The sequence below is a fragment of the Schistocerca serialis genome, chromosome 1 (assembly GCF_023864345.2).
Source record: "Schistocerca serialis cubense isolate TAMUIC-IGC-003099 chromosome 1, iqSchSeri2.2, whole genome shotgun sequence".
Classification (NCBI taxonomy): Eukaryota; Metazoa; Arthropoda; class Insecta; order Orthoptera; family Acrididae; genus Schistocerca; species Schistocerca serialis.
This window is the reverse complement of record NC_064638.1, coordinates 737,262,602-737,285,331: the sequence shown is the minus strand read 5'-3', so window position 1 is coordinate 737,285,331 and position 22,730 is coordinate 737,262,602. Positions and strand designations below refer to the sequence as shown.

The 22,730-nt window shown below is 44.8% G+C and overlaps 1 protein-coding gene across 5 annotated transcripts in view; it reads right to left on the bottom strand.

Annotated features, from left to right (window-relative positions):
* LOC126481700 (carnitine O-palmitoyltransferase 1, liver isoform) overlaps positions 1 to 22,730 on the bottom strand; it is a 259,041-nt gene that overhangs the window by 169,803 nt on the left and 66,508 nt on the right. The window contains exon 2 of one of the 5 annotated variants that reach the window (XM_050105668.1): positions 4,627 to 4,720. The exons of the other annotated variants lie outside the window; for them this stretch is intronic. The gene's annotated coding sequence lies outside the window, so the exon portion shown is untranslated. The remainder of the gene's footprint in view (positions 1 to 4,626; positions 4,721 to 22,730) is intronic. 5 annotated transcript variants of the gene reach the window in all.

The window sequence follows — 22,730 nt, the reverse complement described above, 5'->3', positions numbered from 1 at the left end:
ATACATGGCTACACTCCATACAAATACTTTCAGAAACGACTTCCTCACACTTAAATCTATACTCGATGTTAACAAATTTCTCTTCTTCAGAAACGCTTTTCTTGCTATTGCCAGTCTACATTTTATATCCCCAGTCGATTTAAAACATATAAGTTACGAATCTATCTACAACAGCGTAATTTTAGTGATAATGAACCATGTTCAACTGCGACTCCATTCGTTCTTTATGACATGTAGAGTTAGAAATATCTGAAATGTATTCGCAGTTGCGAATATGGGCAACCATCGGCTGTATAACGGAACGATGACAATGATAATTTGTGACGGACTGGCATTCGAAACCGGATTTCCCACTTATCGCGAGCGGTCGCCTTATCATTTGGCTACCTAAGCTCAACTCAAGGCCAGATCCAAACTTCGTATATGTGTGTGTACACTCTGTACTCTTACATCCATTATGTATATTCCCGTACAGAGGAGTTCGCTTACCAAACTTCGGCGGATAAATAGGATATTGCAGTGCCTGTGTCATTCCGAATTACGAAGTAATGTTCCTTCTGACATGCAAGCACTGCAATATCGTGACACCGCGCAAGCGACTTTCAAGTAAAATGTCTCCCTGTACGGGAATATACATAATGGATGTAAGAGTACGGGCTGTAAAACGCATGGTTGACTACGTATGGAAGTTTGGGTCTGGGCCGGCCGTGGTGATCGAGTGGTTCTAGGCGCTTCAGTACGGAACCGCGCGACTGCTACGGTCGCAGGTTCGAATCCTGCCTCGGGCATGGATGTGTGTGACGTCCTTGGGCTAGTTAAGTTTAAGTAGTTCTAGGGGACTGATGACCTCAGATGTTAAGTCCCATAGTGCTCAGAGCCATTTGAAACATTTCTGGGTCTGGCCGTCAGTCATGCTCGGGTAGCCAAATGGAAAGGCGACCGCGATAAGCGGGAAATCCGGGTTCGAGTCCCGGTCCTGTACAAATTTTCACTGTCGTCATTCCATTATATAGCTGATGATTGCTCACATTCCAAAATGCGAATACATTTCATAACGACAGTAGTAGCCTGCATGCACGTCCGAAGGAACCTTCTATCGTAATTCGGAATAAAATAGGCCTCGCAGTATCGTTAGTAATATGTTTTCTTCTTAATTTTGCGACTTTTACTAACTTTAGTTGATGCCAAGTTACATCCCGGCGCCAAGCTTGCTACCTAAGGTGGTCAATACGAAGTTCAGATTGTTTCTGAACCACTGTTCACTCTGAGCGATACGGCTGGTACTTGCCAAAAGATATTGGCCGTCAGTTCCGCGACCACTGCATTTACCTTTTGTCGTAAAAAGTTATGATTCAGGTGGCTGTGTGAAATGACATAAAAATAATTATAATGCCACGAACAAACATACGGATTCTCACCACAGACACAGCACCTGCTCGTAAAGAGAGCTACACCGTATTAAAAATTATAATACTCTCTCTTCGTGACATTGTCTTAACGATGTCTGTGTTACATCCAGTAGAACTTGCATTTTTGTCGGCTGGAACCGATATGTGCAAAAAACTAAATTCAAAGAACAGTTAAGATACTGTTCACCTGTCAGCAGTTTCGACGCTCGGGGTCGGGACCTCAAAGTCATTAAAACGGATAAGCCACGCTGTAGAAAAAAATAAAAAATGCTTCCTGCTGGTTTACACACTTTTTCCTGGATTTAATCAAACAAAAAGTGGGAGATGCTACAATACATGTGCTCCTCGACTGAATCAACAAAGCGTGTTTAAATCAGATGCCAGAGGGCAGTGTAACTTCATTACTCATATTAACATGGCCTGGAAAGGAATTATGAGGCGCTCTCGCTCTCTCTCTCTCTCTCTCTCTCTCTCTCTCTCTCTCTCTCTGTCTCTGATTAGCGTCTCATGTGTATATTTTTTACAATGTTACGACGTTTCAGTTGCGTAGGTATTGCGCTTTGTCCAGTGGCAGCATTGATATCGAGATTTTGTTATGAGCCTATGGCGCAGAGGTCAATTTTTGCTCGATAGTTCTGAACAGCGGTAATAAATTATAAGAGGCTAGATCGCAGCAATTAAACAATTATCAACTTATCTAATGTACAGTTTCTAGGGAAAATGGTTTGAAGTAAGACGTACCTGCACGTCTACTGTGCAAAATGATAATTTTCATACCAAAGCATTAATAAAAGATGGATGTAATGTGGAGGAGCAACTCCTTTAAATTCATTGAATAGTAATTTGTTTTATTTATGTATTTCCAATCTTTGAACCTCAGCAAAATGATAATGAGACGGTGGAAGAAAAGAGATTGTCCACACATGCGATATTCTAACAATCAACATACATATCCATATGCCGTACACCGCAGAGCAATTGAATTATGGACACGGACCGGATATCAAGTACCACAACCGCCCTTAATAGCCCAGTTAATTAAGATCAAAAACGGTTGAACAGATAGAAAAACCGTTTAGTCACAATTTCTACAGCGATAGGGAGGGGAGGGGGGGGGGGGGGGGGTCATGAACAACGCACTATAAATCCCGACCGTTGTGGAGTGGACTTTTAAAGGTCATTTTTTAAGTTTTTCTAGAATAGCTCGAAAACTGCGTTTTCTAGCGAAAATGTTTCCCGGTACGAAATTAAACGATATTCAGTTACCTACAAAAGGGGTCCTATTCATTTTTTCTCAAGAACTATTAAATTCCACGTCAGGGAATGGAAAAATCGTAGATTTTAAAAATTGTGTTTTAATGATATAAAATTAATGTTTACTGGTAAATAAAATGGGTTAAGAACAAATAGTAAATGTGCGTATCACATCTAAGTGGAGTACAAGCATATTAAGGATAAACTGTGTTCTGGGGGTGTAACAGGGTGAAAAGTTGAGTGTGGGGGGGGGGGGGGGGTAGAGGGCGAAAGTACGAGGGAAAGTAGGCTGCCAGATTGTGGGCATGCACTTCCCTTTTTCGTAGGTCTGCAAACGGAAGAGCAAGCAGGTGATTCCCCACTCCATCTATCCCCCAATGTCACAAGAAGCGACTACAGGGTGTTCCACAAAGTTATACCGACCTCCGCAGCATGCCTTATGAATCGATCGATGGTGACATTGTGCGCAGACAAGCCCGGCGGTGTTTATTTTCCACAAAATGCTTTATTGCTATATGGAATACAGATATGAGTTATTAATGATACTAACGTAATACTGTACTTAGCTGTGGTACGCACATTTAATGTTTGTTCTTAACCCACTTTATTTAGCAGTAAACACTATTTTCAGTAATCTGCGACTTTTCCATTTCTTGAAATCTGGAAATTAGTAGGCCCAGAAGAAAATGAATAGAGCCGTTTTATTTTATTTCATACCAGGAAACATTTTCGACAGAAGTAGTGGTTTTCAAGTTATTCTAGAAGAACGTAAAGAAGTGACTTTCAAGGTCCCATTCGCTAACGCTCACATCCACCTCTCAGAATATTTAGTGTGTTCTTCATGACACTGCCACCTACCAGTGTACTCAATTCTGAGACTAAATGATTTTTCCTCCTAATTTTCCTCCGTTGGCTGGATTATAAGACGACCGCGAGGCGTCGTGGCGGACTCCACGAGACAGGGAAAGCGTTGCAGATTCATCCAAATCCACGACTGATCAACAATCTCACTTGATGGTGCCCCAGATATCCTTGATACGATCTAGGCGAAGTCGTCTATGGGTCACACATGTAGTATGTTCCTTCGGCCTATGCCAGTGAGAGACTATTGCAGACTTATGAAGGACCCCACTTCCATTTATCACCCATCAGCAAACAGTGTCCAACATTTGCCTATACGACGCAATATTGGGAAGTGAGAAGCATTATGTCAAGTGGTTTTCGATGTACTTACAACCTCCTGTCGGCGGAAAGTCATCAGCCCAGTCCACCTTTGTCCAGCGCGTCTAATGGCGGTGCTCCAATGCCCATGTTAATGTCAATGCCCAGCGGTGGACAAACGTACGGTTGTGCGTGCTATGACTTCTGTACCCTGCAGCCAGTTCGTGTTTCTGGATAATACATGGCTGCTCACCTGTTGTTGCCCCGCCTTCCACTGCGGAGTAATCTGCCGCACTGTGGCCTTCTAACCAACCCCCTCCTTCCTGCAGTCGAGGAAGTCATGGTTCACACTGTTATTACAAAGACCAATATAATGTTTGGCAGCTTCCCTGCCGAGTGGCATGCCAAATTATTGCATTCACCGCAGTGGTAGAATTGCTCTAGCCTCAACACGAGAACTGTTACTAGTTCAATTTCTCACGAATATACACTTCTAACATATAACTTTATTGCTGCAAGAAAAAGAGCACAAAAGACTGTTTCACACATAATACTATCATAATGTAGTTGTGATATTAACGAAATTTTAGGTATTACAATTCCGTATTTTCTTCCAAACTGATACTTGCGATGCATCGCTAAGCATTATTTTTGGGAACAGTGAAATGAAAGATAGTTTTTGTATTACGTAAGAAGCACAAGAAGACAGTTTTAACAACCGAAGACAGTGACCGAAATTATCGTTACAAGTATTAAGTATTTATACTTGGAGCAGTCTTCCCGTATGCGTTACAACACTTACAGTGAAACTACAATCGATATTGTCCGAAGGTACAAAGGGCTGCACCCGTTCTCTGCTAGAGGACGAGTAGAGCCTCCAGCATCTCCACATATACCTAAAAATAAGGAAGAGCAACTCACACACAACAATCAGCGCGCCACAAAGTATAGTAAATAAATAGACTGTAGGCAGTTGTCAGTGCGGTTATAAATTCACTGACATAGGACTGTCGTCTACGTCTAATAAAAAGAAAGAAAAACTGATAGTTGAAACTAATCATAGACGGAAAAGCTGATTTACAAATTCTCATGACTAGGTTGCAACAGTACACACACTTCCAATGACGGCACCAGTCGACGGTTCCTAAAATTTATGTATGTATGTGGTGCAATCAAGAGGAGCTATGGGAATATTAGGTGGGAAACAACGTTTAAATTGCTCCATTAAATTTCGGGAATGCAGCCGCATAAATTCTGCTTCTTCTTCTTCTAATATTTCGGCTGTGTATCTTTCAGCCATCTTCAGAGAGAGCCGTACGACTGACGCTCCAGCGCTCGCTCCATCCTTTTAAACTCGCGGACCGCGCCACTGCGCATGCGGCCACAGATGAACAAGGCGCCAGTGATGTTGATCGGCGGCAAAGACGTAACATATGCATGAGTTACGTCTGTGGCTGCGCATTCGATCCATGCTGGGAGATCGATGTATTACTGGGAGCTGAACTGTAGCGACGTCTTTGTAAGTTCAATATTGAAAGTGCCGGATTCCGTGATCTATCTAATGTGAAACCGCTGTCTCTATTAATTAAATTCTTCGCCAAGCGGATTTCAATGGCCTCTTTTACTACGGAGTCCCAGAAAGATGAAACTGAAGTCAGAATTTCGACATTTTCATATACCATAGAGTGACCTGAATCAATACAATGCTCTGCCACGGCCGATTTACTGGGTTGTAAGAGCCGAGTGTACCTGCGATGTTCCGTACACCTCTCTTGGACTGTACGATTCGTTTGTCCGATATATGAAAGGCCACATTCACATGGTATTTTGTAAACTCCAGGTTTGCGGAGTAGTAAGTCATCTTTAACGGAACCCAGGAGTGCAGCCATCTTCGCCGGTGGACGAAAAATCACTTTTACTTTATGTTTAGTGAGGATCCGTCCTATTTTGGATGAAAGGCTTCCCACCTACGGCAGGACAGCCATGGATTTAAATGTTTCCTCGTCATCTTCTGCATTCCTTACGGACACCTTAGGTTTTATTTGTAGTGCCTTACGTATCTGTTGTGGAGAATACCCGTTGTCCTCAAAAACTCTCTTCAAATGTAAAAGTTCGTCTTTTAAACTACTTTCATCAGATATGACGTGTGCTCGGTGTACCAAAGTTCTTAGAACACTACTCGTCTGCGAAGGATGGTGACAGCTATTTGCATGTAAATATAAGTCCGTATGGGTCGGTTTCCGATATACTGCATGACCCAGAGTGCCATCTTCTTTACGCCGAACCAAGACATCCAAAAATGGAAGACATCCCTCGTTTTCCACTTCCATTGTAAACTGAATTTGTCCATGGATGGAATTCAGATGGTTTAAGAAGTCCTGCAATTTGTCCTCGCCATGGGGCCACACTACAAAGGTGTCGTCAACGTACCTCCAAAAAACTGTAGGCTTCAAACTAGCAGACTCCAGGGCCTTCTCCTCGAAATCCTCCATAAATAAATTGGCCACCAAGGGTGACAAAGGACTACCCATGGCAACACCGTCAGTCTGTTCAAAAAAGTCGTTATTAAATAAAAAGTATGTGGAGGTCATCACATGGTGAAACAAAGCTAAAATCTCCTTATCAAAACTTTTTCCAATGAGATCTAAAGATTCAGAGAGAGGTACCTTAGTAAATAGCGACACTACATCAAAGCTGACTAATAGATCAGAGGTGTTCAGTTTCAAAGATTTTAATTTGCCAATGAAATCTGCAGAGTTCCTTATATGATGATCACATTTTCCCACAAGCGGCCTCAATAGTGACGCCAAGTGCTTGGCACAATCATAGTTGGGAGAACCAATATTGCTCACGATAGGACGTAGAGGAACGTCTTTCTTACGGATCTTTGGGAGACCATAAAGCCTTGGAGGCACTGCACCACTTGGTTTCAGTCTTCGTATGACTTCCGGTGGAAATGGGGAGGCATTCAAAAGCGACGCCGTCTTCCTTACCACCTTGTTGGTGGGGTCCTTACTGATCTTCCGGTACATACTATCATTCAGTAAGCTGTATATCTTATCATGGTAGTCGTCACGGGACATTAAAACAGTGGCATTACCTTTATCAGCAGGGAGAACCACCGTTTCGGTATCTTGGCGGAGCATACGTAGTGCAGTCCTCTCTGCCACTGATATATTGCTTCTTTGGGGACGAGCCTTCATAACAGCTCGACAAGTTTCGCGTCTTATTTCATCTGCAGAATCCGTAGAGAGTGGTCGAACAGCTTCCTCAACGGCACTGATGAATGCAGGTATAGGCAAAACCTTTGGCGTGGGTGCAAAATTCAGTCCTTTGCTTAAGACCATCATCGTAGCGTCGTCCAAATCTCTATCCGTCATATTAATGACGGAGCGTCGAATGATACTTTCTTGCTGTGGAGATGGCTCAAGTCGGCTGAACTTTGTAGTCTGTCATGATGTCGCTACCTCACGAACCCAGTCTGATTTGGCCCATGTTGTACCCTCTATCCAGTTCCAAGAGTCCCTGGGTAACTCCACAGACATCTTCAGGTGCAGACGATAAAGTTCTTGAGAAACAAGATCCAGCTTCCTTCGTGTAAATCGGATCCTCTCCTTAACGATAGCAGAACCAGCTTTAAATAAAATCTTATTCATGGAAGTCGATTTTATAAAATGTACTAACCTGGCACACCTCGGAATTATGCCATGGTCACGGCACCTCAGTAAAAAACTTAAAGAGCTCAATAATCTCGCTCTCAAATGTCGTAGCTTGTCCAGTCGTCGAAAACATAAAATCATCTCCTCCCCGAAGAGGTACTTGATGTGAATCTTCAGGTTTTCGCGGCGCAAAGACTGCTCCATTAAATTTCGGGAATGCAGCCACATAAATTCTGCTTCTTCTTCTAATATTTCGGCTGTATATCTTTCAGCCATCTTCAGAGAGAGCCGTACGACTGACGCTCCAGCGCTCGCTCCATCCTTTTGAACTCGCGGCTGCATTCCCGAAATTTAATGGAGCAGTCTTTGCGCCGCGAAAACCTGAAGATTCACATCAAGTACCTCTTCGGGGAGGAGATGATTTTATGTTTTCGACGACTGGACAAGCTACGACATTTGAGAGCGAGATTATTGAGCTCTTTAAGTTTTTTACTGAGGTGCCGTGACCATGGCATAATTACGAGGTTTGCAGGTTAGTACATTTTATAAAATCGACTTCCATGAATAAGATTTTATTTAAAGCTGGTTCTGCTATCGTTAAGGAGAGGATCCGATTTACACGAAGGAAGCTGGATCTTGTTTCTCAAGAACTTTATCGTCTGCACCTGAAACTTTATCGTCTGCACCTGAAGATGTCTGTGGAGTTACCCAGGGACTCTTGGAACTGGATAGAGGGTACAACATGGGCCAAATCAGACTGGGTTCGTGAGGTAGCGACATCAAGACAGACTGCAAAGTTCAGCCGACTTGAGCCATCTCCACAGCAAGAAAGTATCATTCGACGCTCCGTCATTAATATGACGGATAGAGATTTGGACGACGCTACGATGATGGTCTTAAGCAAAGGACTGAATTTTGCACCCACGCCAAAGGTTTTGCCTATACCTGCATTCATCAGTGCCGTTGAGGAAGCTGTTCGACCACTCTCTACGGATTCTGCAGATGAAATAAGACGCGAAACTTGTCGAGCTGTTATGAAGGCTCGCCCCCAAAGAAGCAATATATCAGTGGCAGAGAGGACTGCACTACGTATGCTCCGCCAAGATACCGAAACGGTGGTTCTCCCTGCTGATAAAGGTAATGCCACTGTTTTAATGTCCCATGACGACTACCATGATAAGATATACAGCTTACTGAATGATAGTATGTACCGGAAGATCAGTAAGGACCCCACCAACAAGGTGGTAAGGAAGACGGCGTCGCTTTTAAATGCCTCCCCATTTCCACCGGAAGTCATACGAAGTCTGAAACCAAGTGGTGCAGTGCCTCCAAGGCTTTATGGTCTCCCAAAGATCCATAAGAAAGACGTTCCTCTACGTCCTATCGTGAGCAATATTGGTTCTCCCAACTATGATTGTGCCAAGCACCTGGCGTCACTATTGAGGCCGCTTGTGGGAAAATGTGATCATCATATAAGGAACTCTGCAGATTTCATTGGCAAATTAAAATCTTTGAAACTGAACACCTCTGATCTATTAGTCAGCTTTGATGTAGTGTCGCTATTTACTAAGGTACCTCTCTCTGAATCTTTAGATCTCATTGGAAAAAGTTTTGATAAGGAGATTTTAGCTTTGTTTCACCATGTGATGACCTCCACATACTTTTTATTTAATAACGACTTTTTTGAACAGACTGACGGTGTTGCCATGGGTAGTCCTTTGTCACCCTTGGTGGCCAATTTATTTATGGAGGATTTCGAGGAGAAGGCCCTGGAGTCTGCTAGTTTGAAGCCTACAGTTTTTTGGAGGTACGTTGACGACACCTTTGTAATGTGGCCCCATGGCGAGGACAAATTGCAGGACTTCTTAAACCATCTGAATTCCATCCATGGACAAATTCAGTTTACAATGGAAGTGGAAAACGAGGGATGTCTTCCATTTTTGGATGTCTTGGTTCGGCGTAAAGAAGATGGCACTCTGGGTCATGCAGTATATCGGAAACCGACCCATACGGACTTATATTTACATGCAAATAGCTGTCACCATCCTTCGCAGACGAGTAGTGTTCTAAGAACTTTGGTACACCGAGCACACGTCATATCTGATGAAAGTAGTTTAAAAGACGAACTTTTACATTTGAAGAGAGTTTTTGAGGACAACGGGTATTCTCCACAACAGATACGTAAGGCACTACAAATAAAACCTAAGGTGTCCGTAAGGAATGCAGAAGATGACGAGGAAACATTTAAATCCATGGCTGTCCTGCCGTAGGTGGGAAGCCTTTCATCCAAAATAGGACGGATCCTCACTAAACATAAAGTAAAAGTGATTTTTCGTCCACCGGCGAAGATGGCTGCACTCCTGGGTTCCGTTAAAGATGACTTACTACTCCGCAAACCTGGAGTTTACAAAATACCATGTGAATGTGGCCTTTCATATATCGGACAAACGAATCGCACAGTCCAAGAGAGGTGTACGGAACATCGCAGGTACACTCGGCTCTTACAACCCAGTAAATCGGCCGTGGCAGAGCATTGTATTGATTCAGGTCACTCTATGGTATATGAAAATGTCGAAATTCTGACTTCAGTTTCATCTTTCTGGGACTCCGTAGTAAAAGAGGCCATTGAAATCCGCTTGGCGAAGAATTTAATTAATAGAGACAGCGGTTTCACATTAGATAGATCATGGAATCCGGCACTTTCAATATTGAACTTACAAAGACGTCGCTACAGTTCAGCTCCCAGTAATACATCGATCTCCCAGCATGGATCGAATGCGCAGCCACAGACGTAACTCATGCATATGTTACGTCTTTGCCGCCGATCAACATCACTGGCGCCTTGTTCATTTGTGGCCGCATGCGCAGTGGCGCGGTCCGCGAGTTTAAAAGGATGGAGCGAGCGCTGGAGCGTCAGTCGTACGGCTCTCTCTGAAGATGGCTGAAAGATATACAGCCGAAATATTAGAAGAAGAAGCAGAATTTATGCGGCTGCATTCCCGAAATTTAATGGAGCAGTCTTTGCGCCGCGAAAACCTGAAGATTCACAACGTTTAAATTCTATACAGTAATGACAGGGTCAACAGTGATTTGGTTCTGTGAACGTAGGGCACTAAACGAAATAACAGGGCAGAGGATTAGAGACTACAGGATAGGGTATCACGTAAAAAGAGGAGACAGGAACACGTATCAATAATGGATGAAGACAGACTGAAAACGGAGCTTCTGAAAATACAAGTAAAAACACAAAAGAGCGAAACCTACATGAACAACGACAATATGGGGAGGTCAAAGGGAGGTTTCGTAGGCGGGACAAACAATAAATGCTGTGCTTTTACTGGCGATAGCAACGGCGCTTTGAGGGCATCGGTATTCTTGGGATTAAATGCTGCATTACAATGAGATATGCAGAAAACAAATTTAAGAAGAAGAAACCAAATAGGTTTGTGAACAGCAGAAAATTTCATATGCAACCTTTCTGTAGTCACAGTCACTCTGAATGATTTCGTATTGCTTGGGTTTACTGGGAGTTGAGGCTTAAGCAAAAATGAATTATGTGGAAATCATCAATAGTTTCCAGTTGTTTCCTCAGAGGCACTGCTAATCAAGACTGATACTGTTTTCTGTTTTGACGCTGTCTGGTGCGATATCACTTTTTTCGGTTTTATTAAATCGTGCTCTAAGTAGTGAAAATAGCAATAACAAGACAGATAAAAGTAACTGAAAATAATTAGGTAGCTGTAGGTGATAATGCATAAATGATTAGGAATGTGGAACAGTACCTGAGCTCCGACTCTGAGATGGTGTGACGCTCCCACTTCCAGAAAGCAGAGCCTTTTACATTCGTGTCACGGGATCAAAGAGACAACGAATATATTTCTGGACAATGCGAGTCCCTGTAAAATCACCACTGTTTGCCAGGCGAATGTGCAAGCCTGGTGACGCAACGGAGTGGTACCTATATTTAGAAGGACGCTTTCACTTTCCTCGCTCCATGTGGTCGAATATTTTGCTGCTAAAATATGGCGTGTTGACTTGCCTGAAATGAGGCAGTAACTCAGCCCAAATATCTCCCTTATGGGATCACTATGCAGATTGTCTCCTGTCAGAGAAGTACAGAACGCTTAGCATCCCAGACCATCACACATGACGTTTTTCCACTATCCCTCTCAGCAAACTGCATGCCAGATTCTGCCAATTACTGTTGCGACAAACACTCGTAAAAAAAAAACACATCACGGTAGGGCTGGTTGAAGCAGAACTCGTTCAAAAACACATTTTGTTACCCAGTACGCCATCTTAATTATCATCCAATACAATAACGGCTAGACATGAAGTTTCATCGCTCGCCAAATCAAAGTCACGATCTTACCGTCGATCCACCTCACATCAGTGAGCGCTCGGATTTTTAGGACGACAAGGTGTACTTTGAGGCCTAAATCCTATTCACCATATCCAGAACTGTTCTAGTGGCAGTCACATCAGAGGTCTAAACTGGACAGTACATATTTTTTTCGCTCCCGTGAAACAGACCTACCTAAAACACCACGTACACCGACAATTAAAGGCAGAAGAGACTGAAAGCCGCAGCTATAGAAAGCTGCATGTTGCTTACTTGCAGCGCGTCGACGGGTGACACTTCGACATAACGGAAGCAGCTCGGTGAGATGAGTGATCCCCATTTCGTTGTGCGAAAATAGTTATCAGCTATGCTTTTCAAGACAGAAACGCAGCGAATGACAAAATAAAAGAGTTCACTGTCTTTCATATGTACATCGTCTTCTAGATGAGCACAGGTAACATGGCGTTCACAACGCGAAAAACTTGTGAACGCTACGTAAAGCAAGTGGAAAGATAATTGCTCTATTTGGTCATTATGCTACAACTGAAAAAACACATTATTGTACGATCAGCCATATAGTTTCAAATAGCAACTGCATAACTGATAAATGAACGGGGCTCTCGTTATTATCAACTTCTGTTGTTTACGACACTATACTATGGATATTACTCTGCAACGCACATGAAGTAGGAAATATCGTCTACACGACTATCTGTTTGTTAGTGGCTTTAGTTAATAATACACATCAATGTTTTTCAGTTACGTAGGCACCAAACTACTCAAATCTCGATTAGGATCTTACATATAGAACAAATGTCTTTTAAAGTCTTACATGACACGTGAACCGTTAGATAATCAACAGTCATGTTATAACAACAAAAAACTCAAATTCTGCTGTTTATATGTTCAAAATCGATAAATGTGTAATAAAAGTTACAAGTCCAAAGTGCAAAATGCAAAACTGCCACGAACCACACTAGCTTACAAGACTGCACAGACTTTCTAGTGAATGTACGTGGATAAAGTATAGTAGTGAAACTATTCTACATTTATGGACACCCCCACAGTTCAGAACAATGGCTAGCAAGCTAAAAAAAATCTCAGGGTCAAAAAAATATTTGTAACTACATCTGATACTATGTTCATGTGCATGGACGACAAGATTTTGCCTCTTTCCTGTACCGCTTCAAACGCTTCCGTCAGGCCAATCGTGTGAAAGCTAAGTAAATATTTGTGTGAAACGGTGTTGACACAGGTGACGATGCCAACACGTTTCTCTTCCAGCAGAGGATGTTTTCTGGCAAGTAGCTAGACTGACACGTTCACGAGGTTGTAGAAAGATAATAGGCTGATGGGTGACCTGCGGCTTATAGTAAGTCTGGCACTGGAAAAGTATTAGTTGACGGATACCCACAGTTCGAGCAGCAATTTAACTTCTTTCTGTACTTTAAATTTCAGTGAATATAATTTGATGGCGACTTCAAAAATTGTAAATAGATGGCTCATTTCGTCAAGGAATACAGTCGAGAGAAAAAGTGTCTGAAGGAGTGATTCTAACACGAAAGTACATTAATAAATTTAAGGCAATTTAAATATATCTACATAAGAGCGCTATATACGCTAATTTTTCTGGAAATTGCTGTACCTAGAAGGAACGGTCTGAATGACTCAAAAAAAAAACAGATGATTCCTAGAACAGTGGAAGCATAATAAATGATTCCCATTGTAAAGAGATGGTGTGCATGTAGGTACCGCGGATTGCAACAGGTGTGGACATGTCTGCATCGACGGTTCGACGTCATCCGCTGTGCGCTGGACTGGTGGCACGCATTTGTGTCGGCTTCCATTGACCAGAAACTGAGTGGCAAAATGCAGTGTTTTCGGACGAGCCCCGCTTCACCGAATCTTAGGGCAGGCGCACACTTCAGGCCAAACTATCGAACGATAAACTGGTGGGACTGGACTGCCTCTAAGCAGACTGCTTCAATTGGTCCGCAGACTGGCCGACAGCCAGTCGTCCAATTGGTAGCTATAAAGGTACTCTTCCAGACTGAGTTGTGCTGTGAGAAACGAATATGTCAGTAATGTCAAGTGTCATCCACTGCTGCCTCCTCTTCTCCTTCTGGTGTGTGATACATGTTTTCTTGATTAGTAAATATACTTGTGAAGTATGCTTGATGATTCGCGGGAACGTACGGAAGAAGGGGGCGAAGATCTGCAAGTTTTTCTGGTGAAACGACTACAGGTTTAGTGTACGTATTCGGCAGGGGGACTATCGAAAGACTGAAATGATGATCGTGGCTCTTCACACATCCTTTTTGCAGATGCACTTGATAACGTTCTCCGCCATCGTAGCTCTTCACATGCCCTTTTTGTAGATGCATTTGATAATATTCTCCACTGTAAGTTGTTTTAATGCCAAATACCATTTTGTAGTTGCCAGAGAAAACAAAAACTCTTCCCTCTGTATACTTCGTGCCTGGAACATCCCGCTTCGTTATATGCTGTTGCAAAATTCCTACATCTTTGAACTTGTCTCTCGTTACCATACTGAAATCAAAAGGGTTCTTACTCCTGCAAATTCATATTTATCGGCCAGTCTGAATCTCAGTAAACACTTCTCCTAAGATATAATTCTACATTCCCAAAATCACGATCACAAGGAAGATAAGAGTGTCTGGGAACCATGAAGTCATTTTCCATTGCTGAGAAACGGTCTGCGTGGATGTATCTGAGGCAGATCAGAACCATGTTCATGTTTTTATGCTTCCCACTACAGCTATCGCTGTAAATACATAACGTCTTCACTTCTGGTGGTATTTTACTTTCAATGTAGTGCACGAGGCAACTTTCAATTTCAGCAGAGCCTCGTTTTCCAGTATTTTCAACCCAAAGATGCATTAAAGCTGTCCATAATTTCCTCTTGTAAAATCGGATTCCGGAACTTATTTTGGGCGTGGGAAGCACCTGTTGCATGTCTACGGCAACAACAGCTACCGTTGGATCCTTCTTGTCAGACATTTGTTTTAACAATGCTTGTGCCATCATAGCTCTGCATCCATGCAAACTCTGTTCCTGCTTTAATAGAGGGTCTTCGGAAACGATGTCTTGCTTCATTGTCTCCAGTTGTCGCTTCGTTGTGCCATTATAGTTACAGGTGTCAGATGCAGGAGGAAGAAATCCAAGATTAAATACTGTGTTAAAGATCTGACGGTAAAATGACACAGAAACTGGACGATCTCCAATTTGTTTTTTTGGATATATTTAAATCTGAGTATCTCCTATGTGGACTTTTAGCTCTGCTGCACTGGCTGCATAAGTCAGGGAAACGGTTAATGTGTGCCGTTACCTCGTCTCTGCCTGAGTCACGTATTCTTCGTGTCTTCTCCTGATGCCCACGATGATCTACATCAACGATTCCAGTTCCTGTAACCTTGTCACGAGCAGTACGCCGTCGCTTTTCACTCAAATCACGTATGTTGCGAATAGCAACAGCGCAAACGTTGTGACTGTTAAATGTAAAACATTCTCGGTTTTCTTTCCACGTCAATTCGGGATAAAATCTCAAGCTTTCGACGATAGCCTCCATTGTCATCGCCAGGAGCAACTGATTATCTTCACTGCTCTCTCACTCTCACGTAATATCTTCCCCTCTTTGGGCAAGTGTGTGGGGGAGTTTGTAGCTTTACGGCTTTTACTCCACTATGTACCTGTGTGACTGATTATTTCTGTAGTTTTTGGGTGTCTGCGTGATGTGATGAATGTTCCGTGCGTGTGTCTGGCACTTGCCTGAGGTTGGCGAGATGATTGGTATTGTGGGGGAGGGAGGAGGATTAGGAATTGGATATAGGGATGTTCTCTTCGACTTAGACGTCGAAGATCGTCATTGGGCGCTTGTGCTTATCGCGGGACATGTCATACCGACCTAAGGAGTGGATGAGGTTATTTCCAGATCTGGAAGAGCTCTCGTGGAAAGCCCTTGCCAGATCTTGGAGTGGGATTTCTGCGGCGTGCAGATCGTCGGTGGGGAAACCCATGGGTAGGTGCAGTGATCTCCTGATGGCGCGGTTCTGCAGCCTCTGGAGTTTGTCCAGGTGCTGCTGCAACGCGTATCCCCAGACAGGGCACGCATATTCCATTACTGGCCGTATGAGGGCCTGATAAATGTTCACTCCTACAGAGCAGGTAAGGGAGCTCGATGTGCTGAAGACAGGGTATAGGATGGACATTCTGCCACAGACCATCCTGTGGACCTCGTCTATGTGGAGTTTCCACGTAAGACGAGAGTCCAGTGTTACGCCAAGGTACTTGGGGTTCTGCGGCAGGGGAGTTGGGTTTCGTTTAGGTGAAGGTGGAAGGGGGGGGGGGGGGCCTTGAGGAGGTCCACGCCTTCCGAGCACACGGGTGATCATCATATGCTGCGTTTTTTCAGAGTTGATGGTGATGCGCCAGCGACGGGCCCAAGTTTGTGTGTCATCTAAAACCCTCTGTAGCCTACGGATGACCAGGTCCTTGTTCGTATTTCGAGTGTAGAAGGCTGTGTCATCTGCGTACTGTGCGGTGTGCACCAGAGGGCACCAGGGGAGCCCACAACGAGCGAATTCCCACCCATAACCCATCCAGTATTTGAGAATGAAAGCACTTAGAGGCTTGCAACGCACTTTACACAAAACTTCCAACCTTTGCGAAACTTTTTGTCGGTGACGAAACCCACATAATGATGAAAGGAAAAAAGTTTATTGCTTACTACGTTTTCGACGTTCATACAGTAAAACTGTCGCATATAGCTTGACAGCTTAATTTATTACTTCTTTTCTACTAAATGCATTTGCGACACATTTTGCAGACAGCATTCACAAATACCATTAAATTTAGCATAAAAATTATATCAAGTTGCGACTCATACTTCAAGAAATATGTCGCAAATATTGAGATGCGTGAAAAAATGCATCATGGAAGACGTTTTAATTTATTACGTTTTTCATTTACTACTAACTCTATTCGCAACACAATTCGCAAAAAAAAAGGTTCCAATGGCTCTGAGCACTATGGGACTTGACTACTGAGGTCATCAGTCCCCTAGAACTTAGAACTACTTAAACCTAATTAACCTAAGGACATCACACACATCCATGCCCGAGGCAGGATTCGAACCTGCGACCGTAGCGGTCGCGTGGTTCCAGACTGTAGCGCCTAGAAACGCTCGGCCACACCGGCCGGCACATAATTCGCATGAAGTATTCAAATATACCACTGAATGTACTTACACCATAATATTATTATACAGCACATAGTTCAGGAGATACGGCGTCATAAAAACTGAGCTGCGTGAAAACGAAACAGTAAGCGAAATTCGCTAGAGATACAAGTCAAAATTGCGGACAAATACGTGTAAAATATGTTAAATTTATGGGAATTATACACTCCTGGAAATGGAAAAAAGAACACATTGACACCGGTGTGTCAGACCCACCATACTTGCTCCGGACACTGCGAGAGGGCTGTACAAGCAATGATCAAACGCACGGCACAGCGGACACACTAGGAACCGCGGTGTTGGCCGTCGAATGGCGCTAGCTGCGCAGCATTTGTGCACCGCCGCCGTCAGTGTCAGCCAGTTTGCCGTGGCATACGGAGCTCCATCGCAGTCTTTAACACTGGTAGCATGCCGCGACAGCGTGGACGTGAACCGCATGTGCAGTTGACGGACTTTGAGCGAGGGCGTATAGTGGGCATGCGGGAGGCCGGGTGGACGTACCGCCGAATTGCTCAACACGTGGGGCGTGAGGTCTCCACAGTACATCGATGTTGTCGCCAGTGGTCGGCGGAAGGTGCACGTGCCCGTCGACCTGGGACCGGACCGCAGCGACGCACGGATGCACGCCAAGACCGTAGGATCCTACGCAGTGCCGTAGGGGACCGCACCGCCACTTCCCAGCAAATTAGGGACACTGTTGCTCCTGGGGTATCGGCGAGGACCATTCGCAACCGTCTCCATGAAGCTGGGCTACGGTCCCGCACACCGTTAGGCCGTCTTCCGCTCACGCCCCAACATCGTGCAGCCCGCCTCCAGTGGTGTCGCGACAGGCGTGAATGGAGGGACGAATGGAGACGTGTCGTCTTCAGCGATGAGAGTCGCTTCTGCCTTGGTGCCAATGATGGTCGTATGCGTGTTTGGGGCCGTGCAGGTGAGCGCCACAATCAGGACTGCATACGACCGAGGCACACAGGGCCAACACCCGGCATCATGGTGTGGGGAGCGATCTCCTACACTGGCCGTACACCACTGGTGATCGTCGAGGGGACACTGAATAGTGCACGGTACATCCAAACCGTCATCGAACCCATCGTTCTACCATTCCTAGACCGGCAAGGGAACTTGCTGTTCCAACAGGACAATGCACGTCCGCATGTATCCCGTGCCACCCAACGTGCTCTAGAAGGTGTAAGTCAACTACCCTGGCCAGCAAGATCTCCGGATCTGTCCCCCATTGAGCATGTTTGGGACTGGATGAAGCGTCGTCTCACGCGGTCTGCACGTCCAGCACGAACGCTCGTCCAACTGAGGCGCCAGGTGGAAATGGCATGGCAAGCCGTTCCACAGGACTACATCTAGCATCTCTACGATCGTCTCCATGGGAGAATAGCAGCCTGCATTGCTGCGAAAGGTGGATATACACTGTACTAGTGCCGACATTATGCATGCTCTGTTGCCTGTGTCTATGTGCCTGTGGTTCTGTCAGTGTGATCATGTGATGTATCTGACCCCAGGAATGTGTCAATAAAGTTTACCCTTCCTGGGACAATGAATTCACGGTGTTCTTATTTCAATTTCCAGGAGTGTATCTGAAATGTGCTATGTTGGCAAAGCCAAGGGCAAAATAAAGCTCATCCTAAAACCCTGGAAAGATTTCAACCAAATCTGGTACACACATTAATTACGATCCGGAAAGAAAGATTGTGGGGATGAGACCCACCAATCACCTACTGGAGTGAGCGTGGTAAAGTTGTGAGAGATAGGGGAGGACACGGCCACACAGCGAGGGCGAAGGAGGATATGGGCACAGATAGGGGGGAGGATGAGATGGGCACAAAGAGGGGTAGGGGGAAATGGACAGAAGGGGAAGAAGCAAATGGACAGAAGGGGGAGCAGACAGAGAGAGGGAGGTGAAGCTCGACAGAAAGAGGGGAGGAGGAGATGGGCAGGAGAGGGGGAGGAGGCGATGGACAGGAGAGGAGGAGGAGGCGATGGACAGGAGAGGAGGAGGAGGCGATGGACAGGAGAGGAGGAGGAGATGGACAGGAGATGGGGGAGGAGGAGATGGACAGGAGAGGGGGGAGGAGGAGATGGACAGGAGAGGGGGGAGGAGGAGATGGACAGGAGAGGGGGGAGGAGGAGATGGACAGGAGAAGGGGGAGGAGGAGATGGACAGAAAGTGGGTGAAGAAGGAGACAGACTAACAGAAGATTGGAATAGATACATAGCATGGCAACGCCGACACTCAGCTGTTTAAGAAATAAAACTCAGCTCGGATGATTAGCGTCTTGTGTCATAGGATGGCCGACTGCTTCTTTTTTGTTTAAAGGGGGTTGACGACAAGTTCATTACCTATCTACCAATATTTTTTCAAACTTCTCCTTCTAAAAATTGAAATTAATATTCACAAAACAAAATAGTTCACATAATCACTCTAGTGCGTGACGGTCGACTCGTTAATCGGTAACTGTGTTCTTATGCTGTAGGCTGTTAGGAATGTGTGCCTCCTTCGAGTGTTTCAGTGTTCATTCCCTGGAATTCGATGACATCCAGCCACTGCCCTCGTTACCGCTGCGCAGTCATCTCTAACAGAACGCATATGATAAACTGATTTTTATTTGGCTTGAATCATGAACTGATTCTCACCCACAGAGGCCTACAGTGCTTTGCAACTAGATGCACCCTATTTGACAAGACTGTATCTCTTACATGAGTACAGATACGACGACGAATTTTAACTTAACGCGTCGAAACTAAAAGTTTAGCTTCGCGCCAGTTCTAAGTTGCCAGTAGGGATGTGCCTGGTGCAAGTAGCTCGTTCGCCTATTTATTATCCCAAGTACGTCGAGATAATATGGCCACAACAACGACAACAGTTCAAGTTTTCTTTTTTTCGCGCTCATTTGTGTCTTTGGCGACATTTCTGTTTTAAACCATATAAGATTATCATGATAGTGATAAACGTGTGTGGAGTTTTGAAAATTCACTGTGGGTGTCGAGGTAGAAGTTTTAGTGTTCAGTTATAAGACTACGTCCTATTTCAGTGGAAAAGTAAACCTTCACTAACTAACAATATAGGGTAAATAGCAACCACATACTATAGTCAAGCACCAGAAAGAGACTAAAAAAGATTAGTGTGTTTTACGACGCTCAACGAGAAAAGATTTACGGCCCGTCTATTTCTGAGGAAAAAATTGTTGTAGGAATCAAGTACCTGGATATGTGGAAGATCGGCCGGTTTTCAGAATTTCGGTAACATTGCGAATGTTTCAATTCTGAACAAAACTGAACACATCGCAGTGGTACATGCATGTAACAGCATCCTCGCAATGAGCAACAATGGATTGACCATAAGAGGCGTACGGAGCTCGCATTGCACTATTGGGCCTCACGGGCGTCTGATGTTGCGGTATGTCGTTTGTACCTTCTTTTAGGAGGGATGGAGTTGTGAAAGAGTGCTCCTACCTGCCTCCCCTTTCAGCAACTTTCGGTGAACTGCAGCGCTCGCAGACGTATGCGACCAGCTAGAGCATCGTCCGGTGGGCATTTGTGAAAGGCAAATGAAAACTTCAATCCCAGCGTAGTACGTGCAAGCATGTAAAACATGGGCTTCTGTAACATCAAGTGGTTCTTTTGTAACTAAAAAATATATATAGTCCTATGCGTAAAACCTGAACTTTTTCTCTTAATTCATGTAGACAGCATAATCCTGTGAAATTGGACGAATGTTTTTGTAACACTCTTTGTTAGTTGCTTCGTTATACAACTTCTGCCATCAAAGCACCGCTTTGCCGCTTATGGGTACTCTCAGTAGTAAATCATTAACGTACAGTATCCATAAAAATCAGATTTTTACTTTATTTTTTTACGCATACAGGGACCTTACAGAAAGTAAATAACGACTAACTGCCGTCAACAGACTAACATTTCCATGCAAAACCACGTACGAGGGTGAGTCAAATGATAACCTTAAATTTGTAATAACAAATCGAAATTTCGCGCCGTTACCCAGTAAATTTGTAAGCGTGCTACAAACAGCGTGCAGAGTGTGCTCCCTGCCGCTGTTGGATAAGCAGCTGCAGCAGCAAGTCGTATACTCCTAGCTCACTCACTTGTTACATAGTTTAATTCTTAATTTCTTTGCGTGTTTTTGGTACTTGCATTGTTTAATTCATAAATTTCGGGCGTATTATAGTATTTGAGAGTTGCAGCATGGCGTTTTAGTTCCTGAATAGTGTAAAATCGCGTAGTCTCCTTCCGCCGCCAAGCAGTGTGTCAGCAGTGCGCAAGTAGTAGCATTACTGAATTTACTAGGCAATCTTGTATTTTAATAACCGTTTCAATTTTGTGTCGATTTGTTTGCGCTCTCTGTAGATTAGTTCAGACGTTCTTTGCACAACAGTTTTTAGCATGGATAGGGACTGCAACTGCTGTGTTCGGATGCAGGCTGAGTTGGCATCCCTTCGCTCCCAGCTTCAGGCAGTGTTGGCTTCGGTCACACAGCTTGAGGCTGTTGCCAATGGGCATCACTGTGGGGGTCCGGATGGGGCTTTGTCGGGGATGGCCAGCTCGTCCCCCGCATCCCCCGATCGGACTACGACTGTGGTTGCCCGGGATACTGCCCGCATTGAGGCTGATCCCTCACCTGTGGTAGAGTGGGAGGTCGTCTCGAGGTGTGGCAGGGGGCGAAAGACATTCCAGATGGCTGAACGGAAGGCCTCTCCAGTTTGTCTGACGAACCGGTTTCAAGCTCTGTGTCAGGCTGATACTGATCTTCGGCCGGACATGTCTGCTTGCCTTGTTCCAGAGGTTGCCCCTCAGTCTGCAAGATCCGGGCAGTCGCAGAGGGTGGGCTTACTGGTAGTTGGGAACTCCAACGTCAGGCGCGTAATGGGGTCCCTTAGGGATATGGCAGCAAGAGAGGGGAAGAAAACCAATGTGCTCTCCGTGTACATACCGGGGGGAGTCATTCCAGATGTGGAAAGGGTCCTTCCGGATACCATGAAGGGTACAGGGTGCACCCATCTGCAGGTGGTCGCTCATGTCGGCACCAATGATGTGTGTCGCTATGGTCGGAGGAAATCCTCTCTGGCTTCCGGCGGCTATCTGAGTTGGTGAAGACTGCCAGTCTCGCTAGCGGGATGAAAGCAGAGCTCACCATCTGCAGCATCGTCGACAGGACTGACTGCGGACCTTTGGTACAGAGCCGAGTGGAGGGTCTGAATCAGAGGCTGAGACGGTTCTGCGACCGTGTGGGCTGCAGATTCCTCGACTTGCGCCATAGAGTGGTGGGTTTTCGGGTTCCGCTGGATAGGTCAGGAGTCCACTACACGCAACAAGCGGCTACACCGGTAGCAGGGGTTGTGTGGTGTGGGCTGGGCGGTTTTTTAGGTTAGATGGCCTTGGGCAAGTACAGAGAGGGCAACAGCCTCAACGGGTGCAGGGCAAAATCAGGACATGCGGGGACCAAGCAGCAATTGGTATTGTAATTGTAAACTGTCGAAGCTGCGTTGGTAAAGTACCGGAACTTCAAGCGCTGATAGAAAGCACCGAAGCTGAAATCGTTATAGGTACAGAAAGCTGGCTGAAGCCAGAGATAAATTCTGCCGAAATTTTTACAAAGGTACAGACGGTTTTTAGAAAGGATA